General features: G+C 41.5%; 1 protein-coding gene across 2 annotated transcripts in view; it reads left to right on the top strand.

Moving 5' to 3' along the window:
• The window catches only part of ACVR1B (activin A receptor type 1B), a 45,926-nt gene that overhangs the window by 4,245 nt on the left and 22,982 nt on the right, over nucleotides 1-18,699 (top strand). The gene's annotated exons all lie outside the window — the stretch shown is intronic.

The following is an 18,699-nucleotide window of genomic DNA, read 5'->3' as shown; positions in this document are numbered from 1 at the left end:
TGTAGTCCCAGCTACTCGGGAGGCTGAGGCAGGAGAATGGCGTGAACTCGGGAGGCAGAGCTTGCAGTGAGCTGAGATCGTGCCACTGCACTCCAGCCTGGGTGACAGAGCGAGACTCCGTCTCAAAAACAAAAAAAACAGAGTGTCTTAATCTCATTTTCCTCTCTGTATTCATAGAAAGGGAATCCTAGAGTCCTTTCTCACCAGTGCTTCTGATGCTGGACATAACTGCAGGCAGCCACAGCCCATCAGTTCCACCTGGACTGGGAATGCGAGAACCTTTGAAGTCCAACTTGCATTTCTCACATTCTGCAGGCACTGCCTCATGGCCAGGTTCAGATACCTGCTCTGAGTTTCTGTTCTTCTCAGTTTTTTACTCTCATGCAGGTTTAACCTGAGCCTTGGCTTCAGAGGCACCATTTCTGTCCACGTCTGCGCTCTCTCCTCTGTTACAGAGAAATTGTGTGATAAGCAAAAATATGATTTCAGAGAGTATCTTTCTTTCCTTTACTCTGTAGAGTTGCCATAGTTTGGTTTAGCTGTGAAGTTTCCATCCCAGGCAATCTTTATCTGCTCTCTAGGGTTCAGAGACAGTGCCACTTTAGGCAACTCTGGGCTTTTTGGTTTTCTTTAGTTTCCACCCAGTCTTAAGCCTGCATTTGTCTCCCTAAATATTTTGAATTTAGCATAATGAAGGTAACTGCCTTTCCCTTTAAACCATAACAGCACCCCTAATATTTACACAGTTAGCATATAGATTTCTTTATTCATTGGATTGGGTATGTGCCTGGAACAGTTTTTGGCATGGGGAAATAACAGAGAACAAGATGAACAAAAGTCCCTAAATCTCTGCTGTTATGGAACTTATAATTGCAATGGCTTAGACTGAAAATAAATAAGTAAACACAATTATCAGTCCATGAGTGCTGTGAAGAAAATAAAACAGGATGCTGTGCCATAGTGTGCCTGGAGCTGCCACTTCACTTCTTTCTCAGCTTCATTGTTTTATCTGTAAAATGGGGCTAATACAGTCTTGTTATTTGTGGTAGTTCTATAAAGTTGAATTGTAGAACTGAATTACCAAATCTTCAACCATTGCTCCTAGGGGAAATACAGGGTTAGGTTCCTGTGAGCCTCTGGTCGCTTTTTCAACCTGTCAATACATAACCTTATTTTATGTGTTTCTTTTTTTTTTTTTCTTTTTTTGAGACAGGGTCTTGCTCTGTTGCCCAGGTTAGAGTCCAGTGACATGATCTCATTCACTGCAGTTTCTTCCTCCCAGGCTCAAGCAATCCTCCCACCTCAGCCTCCTGAGTAGCTGAGACCTCAGGTGTACACCACCACACCTGGCTAATTTTTGTATTTATTTACTTTTTGGTAGAGACAGGGTTTTGACATGTTACCCAGGCTGGTCTTGAACTCCTGGGCTCAAGCAATCCACTCACCTGGGCCTCACCTGCTGAGATTACAGGTATGAGCCACTGAACCTGGCCTGTTTTATGTGTTTCTGTTTCTGTTTTATTTTTATTTTTAATTTTTATTTTTTTGAGACAGTGTCCTGCTCTGTCACCCAGGCTGTATAGTACAAGAGTGCATCATAGGCCGGGTGCAGTGGTTCACGCCTGTAATGCCAGCACTCTGGGAGGCCGAGGCGGGTGGATCATGAGGTCAGGAGTTTGAGACCAGCCTGACCAACATGGTGAGTGAAACCCCGTCTCTATTAAAAATACAAAAATTAGCCAGGCGTGGTAGTGTGCGCCTGTAATCCCAGCTACTCAGGAGGCTGAGGCAGGAGAATCACTTGAACCTGGGAGGCGGAGGTTGCAGTGAGCCGAGACTCTGCCACTGCACTCCAGCCTAGGCGACAGAGTGAGACTCCGTCAAAAAAAAAAAAGAAAAAAAAAAGCATCATAGCTCACTGCAGCCTGAAACTCCTGGGCTCAAGGAATCCTCCTTTGTCAGCCTCCTAAGTGGCTAGGATCACATGCACATGCCACCATACCCAGCTAATGTTTAAATTTTTTGTAGAGACGGGGTCTCACTTGTTGCCCAGGCTGGTCTCAAATTCGTGGGCTCAAATTATCCTCCTGCCTTGGCCTCCCAAAGGGCTGGATTACAGGCCTGAGCTACCATGCCTGGCTTTGTTTCTGTTTAAAGACACCTCATTTAATACATATTGTTGGTTCATTAACATTGAACTTTACTGACAGCAGAACTATTAACTCATGCCTGAACCAAGCTTCTCTAACATGTATTTTCTCTGTGAGGCATATCACTATCTTCTTGCACCTAGGAACACTAGACAGCACTTCAGCACTACTTGTGGGGGACCATTTTATACAGCAAAATCATCAATGAAAAGCATGACACTAAATATACTGCAGAAAGGATAACTTGTTTACAGTATGCCAGCTGAAACAAGAAGGCAGGGTGTTGCCTTGTTTGACCTCAGTTAGGAACGCATGTGGTGGGTGTTTCAAATGTTTCACTATTCTGTGCATGGCTGTCAGTGAGCAGGAAGGTACCACGAATGTTGATATTGGGGTTACAAATAAATTTGCATTAACCGTATTTTGTTAGAACTGTATACAAAAGTGGTAGAAATAAAATTGTAGAATTTCACTAAACCAGAATTTTAATACATGTAGTTAGAAGTCCCATTTCCAGACTGCAAACTAAACATATGCATGTTGAGTACCTAGCATGGTGATCTAGGGCAGTGGTCCCCAATCTTTTTGACATCAGGGACTGGTTTCATGGAAGATAATTTTCCCACAGGGGAAGTAGGGGCGATATGGTTTTGGGATGAAACTATTCCACCTCAGATCATCAAGCACATCAGGCCGAGGTGGGTGGATCACCTGAGGTCAGGAGTTCAAGACCAGCCTGGCTAACATGGTGAAACCCCATCTCTACTGAAAATAAAAAATTAGCCGGGCATGGTAGTGGCAGCATATGCCTGTAATCTCAGCTACTTGGGAGGCTGAGGCAGGAGAATAGCTTGAATCCGGGAGGCGGAGGTTGCAGTCAGCCGAGATCACGCCACTGCACTCCAGCCTGAGGAACAGAGTGAGACTCCTCAAAAAAAAAAAAAAAAAGGATCATCAGGCACATCAAGCATGTTAGATTCTCATAAGGTGCATGCAAGCTGGATGCCTTGCATGTGCGGTTCACAGTAGGTTTCCCACTCCTATGAGAATCTAATGCCGCTGCTGATGTGACAGGAGGCAGAGCTCAGGTACCCGCCTGCCACTTACCTCCTGCTGTGTGGTCTGGTTCCTAACAGGCCGTGGACCAGTACCGGTCTGTGGCCCCAGGGGTTGGGGACCCCTGATCCAAAGGGTCCCTTGACACATATTTATTGAGCACCTGTCATAGACTAGGCATTGTTACAGCTGTTAGGGATACAGTAGTAAACCAAAGGAGACAAAATTGCCTTCTCTCAGCTTACCTTCTGCCAGGTGAGGTGGACAATAAACAAAAGTATGAAATGTAAGGCAGTTGTGCCTACCACAGTCCACCTTCTACTCCTCACTCCCCCAAGGTTCCCCATGTTTGGTGTACACACACCTGCTTCAGGTATTCAAATGCTAGTCTTTGTAGATAGAATTAAGGTCTCAATCAGTTGACCTTTAGCCATCTAAAGGAGGTTATCATGGTGGGTCTGTCCTGATTGAACTAGCCCTTTCAAAGCAGAGAGATTTCTCAGCTGATTGCACAAGAGGAAATCAGATGTTCCAGCTGGCTTGGAAGCAAGCAGACGTCCATGTTGTGAACTGCCGATCCCAACAGCCACATGGCAAGGAACTGTCAGGCAAACTCTAGGAGCTGAGAGTGGTTCCCAGCTGACAGCTAGGAGGAACATGGGGACCTCAGTCCTACATCTGCAAGGCAGTGGATCTTGCCAACAACCAGTAAGCTTGGAAGAGGACCCAATCCTAGATGAGAAGGCAGCCCTAACTGGCACTGTCCATGCAGTGCCTGGACTTCTGACCTGTAGGAACTGTGAAATAGTAACTAGGTGGTGGTTTAAAAAATGTATGCATTGGGTGGGAGCAAGTCAAATGGTGATGGTGAAAATAGGTAAAGCAAGAGAGGGGAATAATGAGAAATACCCCAAGAAAGGCATGAGGGTACTTGAGACCTGGTGCCTAGCCATCCCATCACTCACATATAAAAATAAATCCTTTGACCACATGTGGCTTTCATCTGACTATAACTTTTTTCTAGATATTTGTGAGTGGAGGGGAGAGGGGATTGTGGATGCTTTGGAAATAAGTTTTTTAGGTGCTTGGGATGTTTGAGTTGAGGAATCTGGGAATTGAAGTAATTTCTGGGTTTTTTTTTTTTTTTTTTTTTTTGGTAGTAGAGGACTCACCTTTCCCCACATCCTTGTATATTGCCTTGGTATATGTTTGCATATTACCTTTTATACCTGTAGAAGATAAGATTGAATTGTGATCAGTCAGTGTTCATTTCTGATATCCAGGACGTGCCTAGCACCAAGCTGAATGCTGAGAGGGATCCAGAGGAAAGAGTCTGTCCTTGCTCTTTAGAAGTTTACACACAGAGACCGGCCACAGTGGCTCATGCCTGTAATCCCAACACTTTGGAGAATGAGGTGCAGGGGATCGCTTCAGTCCAGGAGTTTGAGACTAGCCTGGGCAATATAATGAGACCTCGTCTCTACAAAACATTTTTAAAAATTACAAGGGCTTGGTGGCGTGTGCCTGTGGTCCCAGCTACTTGGGAGGCTGAGGTGGGAGGATAGCTTGAGAACAGGAGGTTGAGGCTACAGCAAACCATGATTGCACCACTGCACTCCAGCCTGGGTGACAGAGTGAGATCCTGTCTCAAAAAAAAAAGTTTACACACAAATGGACTTTTTTTCTGCTTGTTGGAACTACCACAGACTATGAGGAGTTCAGGTGACAATTGTAATAAAAGCATCTGATTTGCTGAATGTTTACTATATACTAAAGTATTGTGCTAAGCACCTGTGTTGTATCATTTACTCTATGTAGTTATTCTTTGAGGGGCTAGGGACTCTTATTCCCATTTTACAGATGAGAAAACTAGGGCATAGAGAAGTTAAGCAGTGGGTCCAAAGTCTATCCAAGTCCAAAACATGTGCTCTAAATATTGTACTGTACTATAAACTGTGAGTACTGTAAAAGTGACCTTCTAACCAGGCTCTCTGCCTTCAATCTCCCATTTGTTTTCCATCCTACGGCTAGATCTAACTTTGGAAATGCACCCTGTTTGTCTGACCTAGAGGTTGTGTGGCTTCTAGGATCAACTCTAGACCCCTTAGCTTAGCATTGCAATCAGTTTCATCTGGTCTTAGTCTCCCTGACTGTTCTTGTCTGTGGCTGGAACCTTGGCATTGTTGGAACTGTCAGTTTACTGTGAACCCAGTATAGCTAATGTCTTTTCACAGCCCTTTGCCTTCCCTTTTCCTTTTCTCTGGAATGCTTCTCCTCACTTCTAGCCAAACCCAGTGTCCTCTGGTGTGGACCGTCGTCCTCTTGTGTTCTCCTGGTCAGTGATTCCATCCTCTCTGCTTTTCCCCTCAGACTGTATTGGTAGTTGGAGTTGCACTGTTTATAGTTGTCTTCTCCTCCCACTCTCTCTGCCCAAAGAGTTGGTGCGGGGAGCTGGCTTATTCATTATATGGCTTTGGCCTGCACAGAGCCTTGCATGTTTTAAGTACTTAATAAGTTTGTTTAATTGAATTCATTCATTTCTTTTCCATCCTCAGTAAAATCCTTGGTAAATAATTCCAATTCTGTTTTGCTCTAATTTTATTATAATCTTGTATATATAGTATTTTAATCCTACTCAAAAAATGCTGCAACATTTGTGAGTTACTTGGAACATCATAATCTCTCTTTCTACCTCACCTCTTTCATCTCTGTTTGTCCTACCACCTACCCATTTTATTCCAGCCAAATGAACTTGATCTGTCAACCTCATTAGTTTTATTCTCAGTTTGACTGATTTCTTTTTTCCTTTTTCATTGTCCCAGTTGCCTGAAACAATCATTCCTATCCCTCTTCTCACTCAAAACTGTGACATACACTGTCTCCTCTCCATTCGTCCATATTATAATAAATAGGTCAGGAAGAAAATACCAGGGATAAATATCCTTCCCTGCTCTATTGAGCCAGAAGTATGTTTATTCAGACTCAACAAAGAAAACAGTGGTTTTACATGTTCATCATAAACGAAATCAAAGGAGAAATGCAATTTCCTGATTGTCTAAATATGACAGCTGAGTCTGCACACATAGGTCCCAGGAACATTGGACACACTCCCTCATAATGAGGCCCACTCATTTCAGTCTTAACTTGACATTCTCCTGGGCAGCAGGTGGGCCCTTGCTAGATGTTCAGGTATTTACAGTCAGCCATAAATTAAGTTGCAATGACAGGTCTCCTTAGCATAAACATCAAACGTCTCTTCTGAGTGAGAACAAAGCTTTCATTCTCTAACTGAGACTTAAGGTTGAACTTGTTTAAACAGCTCTCTAGGGCTGGGTTTGTCTCCAAGTACAATGTCAGAAAGGCAGTTTGTAGAATGGATACAGTGTGGAGCTGGCTTTCCAAACACCTTTCTCTTATGCAAACCCCATTCCAAGACCTTTTCCCAGATTGGAATTAAATACCAAGCTTATCAAGTGTCTTATTGTTAAATCTGTATTTCTCTCCACCCCCCACCATACAAATAGCTTCCTTTATTAAGTCAGTTATGTTTTTTTCATAAGTGCTTTTTACCAGTACATTTTTTTTGTTTTTTTTTTTTTTTCTATATACCCCATTGGCACCTGTAAAATTTGACTTTATTATGGCTCCTGGGTACTTGAAAGCTTTTTGTTTTAATGTATTTTTAAAATCTAATTTTGATGATTGTAAAAGGTGAAAATGTAACTTGGGTCTTTTTTTCTTTTAACCAAATAGCATGTGATTGCTTTACTGCTGCAAGATTTTTCTATTTAGGCTAGTTAGAACTTTGCTAGTACAGTATCAGTTCCTAGTTATTGCCTTCCCGCCCCCCAAGAAAGCCACACATTGCCTCTATTTTGTGAACAGTTTAGTGCCAGACATTTTTTAACCTGATTCAGATTTTCATAAACATTTTGGCAGTTGTCTAGATCAGTAGCTATTAACAATTGTCTTTCTTTTTAAGACAGTGGAACTCTTAAAAATGAAAATATAGAAATGTTTATAAAGTGAGTAAAAGCTGAGCAACTCTGGCAGAGGCCCCTCTGCCCCTGAAATTATTAGGCTGAGATCTGCTGAGTGAGGTTTATTGAGCACAGTGCTATTTGCCAGGTGCTGTACTAGATACCAGTGAGAAACTGTTGAAGAGGACACTGGTTTCCTCTTTGTGAGTTCAGAGATTCTTGGACACGGTGGAGAGTCTAGAGATTCAGGAAGAAGACAGTTTGAAAAACACTGTAGTTTTTTTTTGTTTTTGTTATTGAGATTATATCGTATATTGTTGTTTGGCAAATAGGGATTTATGGTAGTAGCTTTAAATTGTAGCAAAATACGTATAACATAAAATGTGCTATTTTAATTGTACAATTTAGTAGTGTTAAGTACCTTCATAATGTGCAAACCATCACCATTTTTTAATTTTAATTTTAATTTTTTATTTATTTATTTTTTGAGACAAAGTCTTGCTCCGTCACCCAGGCTGGAGTGCCATAGCATGATCTCGGCTTATTGCAACCTCTGCCTCCCAGGTTCAAGCGATTCTCCTGTCTCAACCTTCTGAGTAGCTGGGATTACAGGCATGCGCCACCACACCCAGTTAATTTTTTGTATTTTCGGTAGAGACGGGGTTTCACCATGTTGGCCAGGCTGGTTTCGAACTCCTGACTGTAAGTGATCCACCCACCTCAGCCTCCCAAAGTGCTGGGATTATAGCATGAGTCACCACGCCCGGCCGACATTTCATATGCATAGAATCTTAATATGTGGCCTCTTTCATGTAATATAATGTTTTCGAGTTTCATCTATATTATAGCATGTATCAGTAGTTTCTTTTCATGGCTGAATAATATTCCATCATAAATATACCACATTTTGTTCATTCATCATTTGATGGACATTTGGGTGGTTTTCACCTTTTGGCTATTGTGAATAGTACTGTTGAGAATATTCATGTACAAGTCTGTGTTTAAACATTTGTCTCAGTTATTTTGTGTATATGCCTTGGAGTAGAATTGCTCGGTTATAGGGTAATTCAAGTTTTTACTTATTAAGGAACCATCAAACTTTTTTCCACAGCAGTTGTACCCTTTTATGTCCCAGCAATGCACCAAGGGTTCCAGTTTCTCTAAATCTTCACCAACACTTATTAAATTTCTTTTTCATATTGTTATGGCCTTCCTAGTGGGTATGAAGTAGTATCTCATTATGGTTTTGACTCGCATTTGAATTTGCAATACATTAGAGATGATGTTGAACATCTTTTCATGTGTTTGCAGAGGCCATTTGTATATTTTCGGAGAAATGTCTGTTCAGGTCTTTTTCCAGTTTTGTTGGTTTTTTAAAAATTATGTTTTTTAGAGAAGGTCTTGCTCCGTCACCCAGGCTGAAGTGCAGTGGTGTATTCTTAGCTCATGGCAGCCTTGAATTCCTGGACTTAAGAGATCTTCTTGCCTCAGACTCCTGAATAGTTGGGTGCGCAGGCATGCACCACCTTGCGTGGCTCCTGTTCAGTTTTTAATTGGGTTGTTGTTGAGTTTGAAAAGTTTTTTATATATTCTGGATTCTAGACCATTTTCAGATATATGATTTGCATATATTTTCTCCTGTCCATTGTCTTTTCACTCTTTTGATATTGCCCGTTGATACACAAAGGTTTTTAATTTTGATGAAGCCCAGTTTATCCATTTTACTTTTGTTGCTTGTGCTTTGGTGTCATATCTGACAGACCATTGCCAAATCCAAGTTCCTGAAGTTTTACCCCTCTTCTGAGAGTTTTAGAAGTTTAAGTTTTAGTTGATATATTTAGGTCTTTGATCTATTTTGAGTTAATTTTTGCACATGGTGTTAGGTAAGGGTCTGACTTCATTCTTTTGCATGTGGTTATCCATTTGTTCATCACCATTTTTTGAAGAGACTTTTCCTCCACCCTGTATGTTCTAAGCACTCTTGTTGAAAATCAGTTAATCATAGATGTATGGGTTTATTTCTGGATTCTCAATTCTGTTCTGTTGGTTTGTATGTCTATACTTAGCACCATTCTGTTTGATAACTGTAGCTTTGTTGTAAGCTTGAAATCAAGAAGTATGAGTCCTCCAACTTTATTTTTTTTTCTCCCAAGATTGTTTGGACTATTCAGGGTCACTTGCAATTCCATATGAATTTTGGGATTGGCTTTTTCATTTCTGGAAAAAAAAACAAAAAAAAGGCCACTGAGATTCTGATAGGGATTGTATTGAATCTCATCAGATGTATATAATTTATATATAATATATGATCATATATTTACTCTACATTATGTGTAATTTAATTTATGTTGGTGGACAAGTTCAGTTCTCAGTTTTTCAGTATCAATTTGCAAAAAAAATTCCTCTTGAAAAATAGTATGCCTAAGAAACCCTGGAGGAATATACATCAAACATGTATTAGTAATTATCTCTGGGGCAGGAATTAGAGGGGCTCTCAACCTCTACATTATATATTTCTGTGGTGGTTGAAGTTCTTTGTAAACAAGGAAACATGGATTAATTTGGTAAGCAGGGGGAAAAAAGGTAGTAAAGATAAAGTATATTAAAAAAACCCTGATATATGATATTCATAATAGCACAACATTTATGGTTTTGGACCCCCCCCCACCAAGTAGAATTCCTCAAAATGAAATATTAGAATTGAAATGCTTAGTAGCAAGTAAGAGCTTTGATGTATTTGATTCAGTGTCAGCAGCTGGGTGGGAAGACAACCAGTAGGTTGGAGATGTTAGAGTACAGACCTGTGGGGAGGATGTGGCTGCATCAAAGCACAATGGGAGGTAGAAGCTTTACTAGATAAAGACAGTACCATGTGAGATCGCTCAGCGAGGTCCTTTCCTTATATAGATGGTATAGTTGGGCTAAGAGAGATATCATGCAGACCATCCGACTGGGATAATGAGCTTGGAGAAGCCACAGAATTAGGCCGGACGTCAGTGATTAGAGACTGATTATCCAAACACGCACAAGAGAGGAATATAGCAGTTTTGGTTAAGAACCCATCCTTAGGATACGCAGTCTTAGAACTACTTAAGGAAATACACTGAATTTGATCTTGCATATTGGATGAAATCGATTGCAAAGTAAATTTCAAGTAGTCTGGAAGAGGGAATACTTAGTCTTTTCTAGACTAAAGATGTGTGTGTGTGTGTGTGTGTGCCAAAATCTGTGTAGCTAATGGTGTTGGGTTGAGGAGGGGAGTGTGGAGATAGAGGGAATGCCTACACAGGACCTGGAAAAGTAGAAGAGGAAAACACTACTAAAAAAAAAAAAGAAAAGAAAAGAAAAAAGAATTAACATCACAAAAAGAGACAACTGGAAGTTCTGTGCCTTTGCAAGGGATGGTAGGGATGGTATTCATCACTTGTTAGTATTCTAGCCAGAAATTTGAGCCTGAATCAGATCAAACCTCTAACTCTAGCTAATAGCTTATAGAAAATACAGAGGAGAGAGGAACATGTTAAATGACACCTTGGAGAGTCAACCCAGAAAATCCAGAATATGGGAAGCTGCAGGATAAATGGCCTAGATTCTTCAACAGATAACTTGCAAGGAAAAATAACAGCACAAGGGGGAACCTATAGATTAAAAAAGGTTTTAGGAGATCTCTTAGCTGAGTGCAGTGGAAGAACCTCATTTAGATCTGGATTTTCATTTTATTTTATTTTTGAGGCGGAGTCTAGCTTTGTCTCCCAGGCTGGAGTGCAGTGATGCAGTCACAGCTCACTTTAGCTTCAATCTCCCGGGCTCAAGCAATCCTTCCACCTCAGCCTCCTGAAGAGCTGGGACGACAGGCGTGTGCCACCACACCTAGCTGATATTTTTACTTTTTGTAGAGACAGGGTCTCGCTATATTGCCCAGACTGATCTCAAACTGCTGAGCTCAAGAGATCCTCCCACCTCAGCCTCTCAAAGTTCTGAGATTACAGGTGTGAGCCACCGTGCCCTTCCTGGATCTGGATTTGAGCCAGTTGTTAATTTTTTCAAGATAATAAAGGATTTTTGAACACTGACTGGATATTTGATTATATTAAGGCTATTGTCAGTTATTTTAGGTATGATAATAATATTGTGGGAAACTGCAATTTAAAATATAACTTGCGGAAGATTGCAATATCAATGACAAAAAATTAAAGGCACTTAAAAATATTAAAGGTGGCGTGGTGGCTTGAACCCAGGAGGCAACGGTTGTAGTGAGCCGAAATCGTGCCATTGTACTCCAGCCTGGGTGACAAGAGCAAGACTCCATCTTAAAAACAAAAACAAACAAACAAAAATATTAAAGGTTGGGGGAAACCTGCTAGAGAATCGGTGGCTGGTGCTAGTGGGAATGTCTGGCATTTAATTGTACACTTAGCTGTATAGGGACTTGGCTAAGAGCTTTATATACTGATTATCTTATTCTTCAGAGCCACCCTATGAAGTTGATTCTCTTAGTTTTCTGCATTGTCTAATTGGGCAGCCCGAGTCCTGTGAGCCTAAGAAACTTGCCTAGTGTTGCTAAGCTAACAAGTGATGGAACCAGGATTTAAGCTTAGGCTGTCTGACCTCAGAGCCCAGGCTGTTGATCACTATGTAATTATATCTCCCTAAAGGTGCTGTCAGTGATAGAGGAGGTAGCAGAGAAACTAAAAGAATTATTTCTGGCCGGGCGCGGTGGCTCATGCCTGTAATCCCAGCACTTTGGGAGGCTGAGGTGGGTGGATCACCTGAGGTCAGGAGTTCGAGACCAGCCTGGCCAACATGGCGAAACCCGGTCTCTACTAAAAATACAAAAAATTAGCCAGACGTGGTGGCAGGTGCCTGTAATCCCAGCAACTTGGGAGGCTGAGGCAGAGTTGTTTGAACCTAGGAGGCAAAGGTTGCAGTGAGCCGAGATTGCACCATGGCATTCCAGCCTGGGCAACAAGAGCAAAACTCCGTCTCAAAAAAAAAGAATTATTTCTTTACTTGTATTGAGAAGCGTGCTATGGAAACATAAAAGTCCAAATTATTTCAAAGTGGACAAGTTGTAGATGTTAGATACCTCTCGAGGTAAATGTTTAAAACCAATTTTATATTCATAGTTGGCTTGTAATAAATGTTATTTTATCCTGAATTTAAGTAGTGATAAATATATGGGATGTTTTAGACCTAAAGAAGTGGGTCTTTGTGGCAAATTGTATTTCCTAAATGACTGCAACTATATTTCCTATCCCACATGTTTTTCTTAGAATGTGACTTTGACACTCTTTCCAATAGGCAGGGTCTACCCATGTCCCTTCCTTGAATTTGGGTGGAGGCTTGACAGCTTTGATCTATGGTATATGGTGGATGTGATGCTCTGTGGTATCTTAGGCTAGGCTGCTAGAAGGACACAGTTTCTGCCAGATTTGTTTCCTTTTGGGATCTTGCTCTGGAAAAGGGCAGCTGTCATGCTATGAGGAGCCTAAGCTAACCCACACAAAGGGACTACAGGTTGAACGTCCCTAATCCAAAATGCTCCAAAATCCAAAATTTTTTGAGCACCAGTGTGCTCAAAGGAAATGCTCATTGGAGCATCTTGGATTTCAGATTTTCAGATTAGGGTTGCCCAGTCAGATGTATATGAAAATATTCTAAAATCCTGCAAAATCAGAAATCTGCAATACTTTCTGGTCCGAACATTTTGGATAAAGGATGCTCATCCTGTAGTTGGAGAGGACCACATCAAGAAGAACGAAGGTCCCCAGCCAACAGCCAGCATCATGCGCCAAATGTAAGTGTGAATTAGCCTTCAGATGATTCCAGCCCCAGCCTTGGAGTCTTCCACCTGAAGCCCCAGATGTTGTGGAGTAGAGATAAGCTGTCCCTGCTGCCCTGCCCAAGTTCCTGGCTCATAGAATCCAAGCATAGATTAAATGGTTGTTCTATGCCACAGGTTTTTGGGGTAATTTGTTATATGACCATAGTAACTGGGACAATACTATTTTTCCTCCCATCTCAAAGGACTTTAATGTTGTCATCATAAATGGCCATTTTTGAGCAGATGTTTAGTGTGGACCTACTAGAATTCAGCCCTGGAGATGCAAAGGTGAATGGAACACAGTCTATTTCTTCAAATGGCACCACAGCCAGAAGACTGTTAAATTGACCTGTTACTCCTATATGTGTAAAGAGATTTTTAGAAAGACCCTGGTTGCTATGCTGATGAGACCTATAATAAAAGTTAGGGCTACTGAATCTAAGAGAACATTATACTACCCACTCGAGAGAAGGTGGCAGTATGGTTTCTCCAAAGCCCAGGCGGGCTAATTGGAATTTTTTATAGAGGTAAGTATGCATGTGAATAAAGAGAAAGACTTGATCTGGACTTTGAAAGACCCTAATAAAGTCTATACAGGTAGTTATTTTAAAGTCACAAAGGGATTAAAGGAATTTACACTGTGTATAAAGAACTATCTTAGCCAGCGTGGTGGGGTACACTTGTAGTCCTAACTACTGAGGAGGCTGAGGCAGAAGGGATCGTGTGTGGCCATGAATTTGAGGCTGCAGTGAGCTATGACTGCACCTGTAAATAGCCACTGCACTCCAGCCTGGGCAACATAGCAAGACCCTGTCTCTAAGAAAAATTTTTAAAAAGTCTTAAAAAATAAAGTAGGGATGAAGCACCACTTGTATAATATTGGTAGAGTCGCCAATATGAAGTAAGGAATTCATGGTGAAACCTTGAGGTTTCCAGTGGCATTGTTACCCCAGGCTGTAACACACTAAATTCCTGGAGATGAACTGCAGGAAGACATGGTGTGGCTCTTTGGTCAGAAAACCAATAGTGCATTTGATACGGGGAGGGTAAGAATGTGTTGAGAGTGATGTGAATGATATTTGCAGGGTGCTGAATCTGATCACATGAAAGTGTTCCTAGTGTGGCCATGGCCCTGCTGGCTCTGTGTGCCAAGTGTTGTCAGAAAGAGTGTGGTAGAATGCTGTGTGGTGTTGTGGGGAAAAGATCGGACTTAGACCCCGGAGACCTGAGTTGGAGATGTGCTCCATCGTTTTACTGGTTTACCACTTGTGAGCCCCTTAAGTTCTCTGAGGCTTTACTATCCATAAAGTGAGACAGCTATACCTGCCTCAGCTCCTGAGTTCCTGTGGGGATCACAGGAGAGGATGAAAGTGAAAACTCCTGATACAATAACACAGCGTAGCTCTGCACAGTGTTTTCTTATGGGAAACAAACTGAAAACATCCTACCTGAATATAAAACTGATGTCTCTGATCCTGCAATCACAGTTGTGTAGAGTTACGGTCTTTGTTCTATCCCAGAGAAACTGGAGGGGGTTGGGATAAGGGCCAGGGAAGAATAATTAAAATAATCATGGTTGTATTAGGCTATTCTTATCACTTTGGCCTGTTCGGTGAATTTCTCATCTGAAAAGAGTGCTGAGAAGCAGTTTATGATCAAGTCATAAAATCACGAAGAATAAGGGCAGAACTAGAAGGTTGCCCGGTGAAATTTGAAAAAGTCTAGCGTACCTGAACAGGACAGTGCTCCATAACCAGTACTAAATTTATGAAATTTGTTATTCCCAAGTAGTAATTAAGTTAAAATTCATAATTACTATAGCTTCAAAAAAGTTTGAGGTGCGCTCCTGGACCTTCATCTGTTAGGACAAACTTAGACGTTGTGTGCTGTGCGTCTTCCCTTTCACAGGGGGCGCCATCATGCTGCCCTCTCCCACACCGCTCCTGGTGAGTGTCTGAGGCGGGATGTTGGGCTAAATGGCCGTGAGTCTGACCCTGTGTGGAGGTTTTTGAGAATTCTTAGCTGGGCTATGGTGTCACTGAGTGGCCTGTCTTTTCTGAGTTCCAGCTGTGTTAGGCGCCTCTATAACACGGAGCTAGACAGTCTGCCCAGGTTGGAACTTGTCAGCCTTACTCAAAACACAGCCTGTCTCATGAATCAAATTTGCATTTACATCCTACCACAAACCACCTTCCAATCATACTTTGGAACCATGTTCAAACCCTGCCAAGGTGGTTTTGTCTTTAGTTTAAATTTGACTAACTTGTTAATGACAAAAGTCTATGCTAGTAGGGCTTTTGTTCTGACCACTTCCTAACTTGTTTATGTGTAGAGTGAGTGATTTTGTTACTCCTGTGATTTGGTTTTCCGAGTTGTGTTATTTCTACTACGTAATTCTTCCTCCTTGGAATAAGGAGAGTTTTAGGTATGTATTGTTTATATACATGGTGTGTAAAATTTTTAACCCGATGAGTCACTATGAAACAGATTCTAAGGGGCTGTTATCATTAGTCCAGATTTAGCTTTTCAGAGAATTGAATTTAGTGTGCGTGATTTAATGAACTAAGATTTACAGTAAATTTAGATGTTTTTATAATTTATCACTTTTGTTTCAGTGGAAAATGAATGTTAACAGAAGGCTAGCCAAAATGTCTGTCTTTAAAAGATGTTTAGGAAAAGGCATATAAAACAGAGCAGAATTGTCCAGTGTTGGGTCAGGGATCAAACAGTGTGAACTTAAAAACAAAACTAGATTCAAACATAGCTAGAAAGGATTTTAGAGGTCACATAGTTCAGTACCTTCTTTCTGGTTAATCATGAGAAAAATGAGGTTCAGAGAGGTTAAATGACTTGCCCAAAGCCATGCAACTAGTTCCTGATAGAGCTGAAACTTGAACAGCAGTTTCTTACTGAAACTTGCCACTTCCTAATTAGTGGTCAAGGAGACATATTTTTACTTGGGTGGCGTTTTTTTGTTTTGTTTTTAGGTTTTACATTGAGGGGGGGATTAATATTTATTGAATATCTACTAGTTGTTAAGTACTTTAAAAAATATATTTGCTGGGCGTGGTGGCACGTGCTTGTAGTTCCAGCTACTCAGGAAGCTGAGGTTGGAGGATCCTTGAGCCCAGGAGTTCGAGTCCAGCTTGGGCAACATAACAAAACCCTGTCTCTAAAAACTAGATATATATTTCTTCATGTAATTCTTACATAGCCCTGTGAAATATAGTCATGTGCCGTGTAACAGCATTTTGGTCAGTGATAGACCACACTGTTATATGATGGTAGTCCCATAAGATTATAATGCTGTATTTTTACTTCACCTTTTCTATGTTAGATACAAATACTTATTGTGTTACAATTGCCTACAGTATTCAGTACAGTTACATACTGTACAGGTTTCTAGCCTAGGAGCAGGAGGCTACACCACTTAGACTATGCCATCTAGGTTTGTGTTAAGTACAGGCTGTGAGGTTCACACAGCAATAAAATTGCCTAACGCTGCATATTAACAGCCCCACTTTACAGATTAGGAAACGGGTACAAGGTTAATACCTTGCTCAAGGTTATGTGGTTAATATTAAAGCTGGCATTTGAGCCTTTCTGACCTGTTCCTGCTATGATTCCCACTGTGGCTCCTAGTGATGGTAATTCTGATCTTTTCAGGGGTATGGGCAGCGGTGGTAGTTATCTTTAAAAGATATCTTTCTCAGACTTCTCACTCTGTAAAATATGTAATTAGACATAGATACGTGTAGAGCGGCCTTTCTCAGAGGACCCACAGCTCTTAGCAGTTGCTTGGCTAATCTTCATGCCATCTCTGTAAGATAAACGGTGTTTTCTGGTTGGGTAGTTGAGGCCCAGATAGGCTCAGGGACTCACCCAGCGCCTTATCACAAACCCACACGGCCCAGCCCCCAGTTCCGTTCTTCGTCCTGTCTAGCATAGATTTCACCACTTTTGTTCTTTCCTGTCTTACACCAAGATTGTTTAAGTACTTCCCAAAAATAATGAGCCACGTGTGGGTGTGTTCGTTCTCCAGAATGAATCACTGTAAAAGAGGTTGTGAACTAACGAAAGAAGCATAAGTATCTGGAAGCAGAGGCTCCTGACTATTCAGTCCCTCTAATTGGTGGGCTCTGGAGTGAGCGCTTTTCTGAAAGACAACTGTGGGTTTGGGCTTGTGTCTCACTGTGCTCAGAATAGTCCTCTCTTGAAGTTGTTACTTTTCCCTTCTTGCTTCCCAAAATAGAACCAATGTTGTTCTCTTTGCTGGACATCACAACACAAATATTGAGAGGTATGCTTTCCATAGGGAACCCCTTTTAAAGTGCCTGAATGTCCCCACTGCCACAAAGGGGAATGGGAGTTAGCTTTCTTGAGTTAAGATTCCAGTGTGAGTGAAAGAGGTTTGGATCTAGTATTCTAAGAGTTTCAGAAGTAAATGTAAAAGCAGAAAGAATAAGAGAGGGAGCAAACAAAGGTATTTGGAAGGGAAAATGAAGCGATTCCTTAGTCTTTTTTGTGTCTAAATGGGTTAGAATAAAAATTCAGGAGAAATTTACTTTTAAAAATCCCTTTTATCATTTGGGTCCTAGTCTAATAGGCACCTACTTTAAATGTTCTGACTTTAAGAAATAACACTACCCAAACTCTTAAGCAAGAGGCTGCATGTTTTAGAATTTTTCCCAGAAGAAAGGGATCTGATGAAACGTGAAAAAATACAACAGGCCATAAGTGAAGATCTGCACTGTCTACACTGTCTATCCACCTGCCAGGGCTGCCTCCTTGGTTTCCTCGGGTGGGACTAGCAAGGAATCGGCTCATTTATAGAAAGCCTAAGGAAGGAGGAGTTGGGCACTGAGATATTTAGAATCTGTCTTTGGATTTGAAAAGCCAAGAGATGCCTTTCAGAATATTGGAGGAAGAGACGAAGATAGACTATGTACAGCCTAAATCGGTGAGTTATGACAGGGTAGCTTTTCATGGGACTGCCCATAAGTGTCTCATCTCCAGGGGCCATAGTGTGAATGCATTCCCAGTTGTTATCCAGATAGTATTTACTTAGTGTGTGATCTGGGACTCAGTTGGGCCCGCACCACCTCCACCTGCCAGTGTGTGAGTGCTTCCTTCAGCAGTTCCGAGCCCCAGCCTCAGTGTTCTAGTGGGCAAAGCAGCACTCCTGCCCATGCCAAGAGGTCAGAGCTAGGTTAGTCTCATGGGAGACAGTGTTGGGGAGAACCAACTGCTGCTGTCTGTGCTATTCTTGTTAGTTGAATAAATAAAGGATTTCAGATTCCAGGGCTGCTGAAGAGGCTTTCAGAGGCGCCAAATTCATTTGCAGTAATTTCTTGTCAAATGGGACACACTTATGTATGATACTTACCCAGCAAAACTCATTAATCCCAGAGGTGATTGTGTACACTGCCTGTTTGAAAAAAATTTGTGTGTGTGCACGCACGCATGTGTGAACGCATGTGCATGCTATCCAGGGGCCTTTCAGGATGGGTTAAATGTATTGAGCACTTTTAATGCATTATCTCACTTAATTCTCACAATAACTTCATGAGGGAGGCTCTCAAGTTCACCTCTTTGGAGGATATCCTTTTTGCCCCTCGTGAATGAGAGGGGCACCTGACTTGGACTTCTAAAGGCAGGAGGACGATAATGGAGTGGTCAGGGAAAGCTT

This window comes from Nomascus leucogenys, chromosome 8 (assembly GCF_006542625.1).
Source record: "Nomascus leucogenys isolate Asia chromosome 8, Asia_NLE_v1, whole genome shotgun sequence".
NCBI classification, from domain to species: domain Eukaryota; kingdom Metazoa; phylum Chordata; class Mammalia; order Primates; family Hylobatidae; genus Nomascus; species Nomascus leucogenys.
Note: the sequence above shows the minus strand (reverse complement) of the source record. Positions and strands in the feature narration are given on the sequence as shown.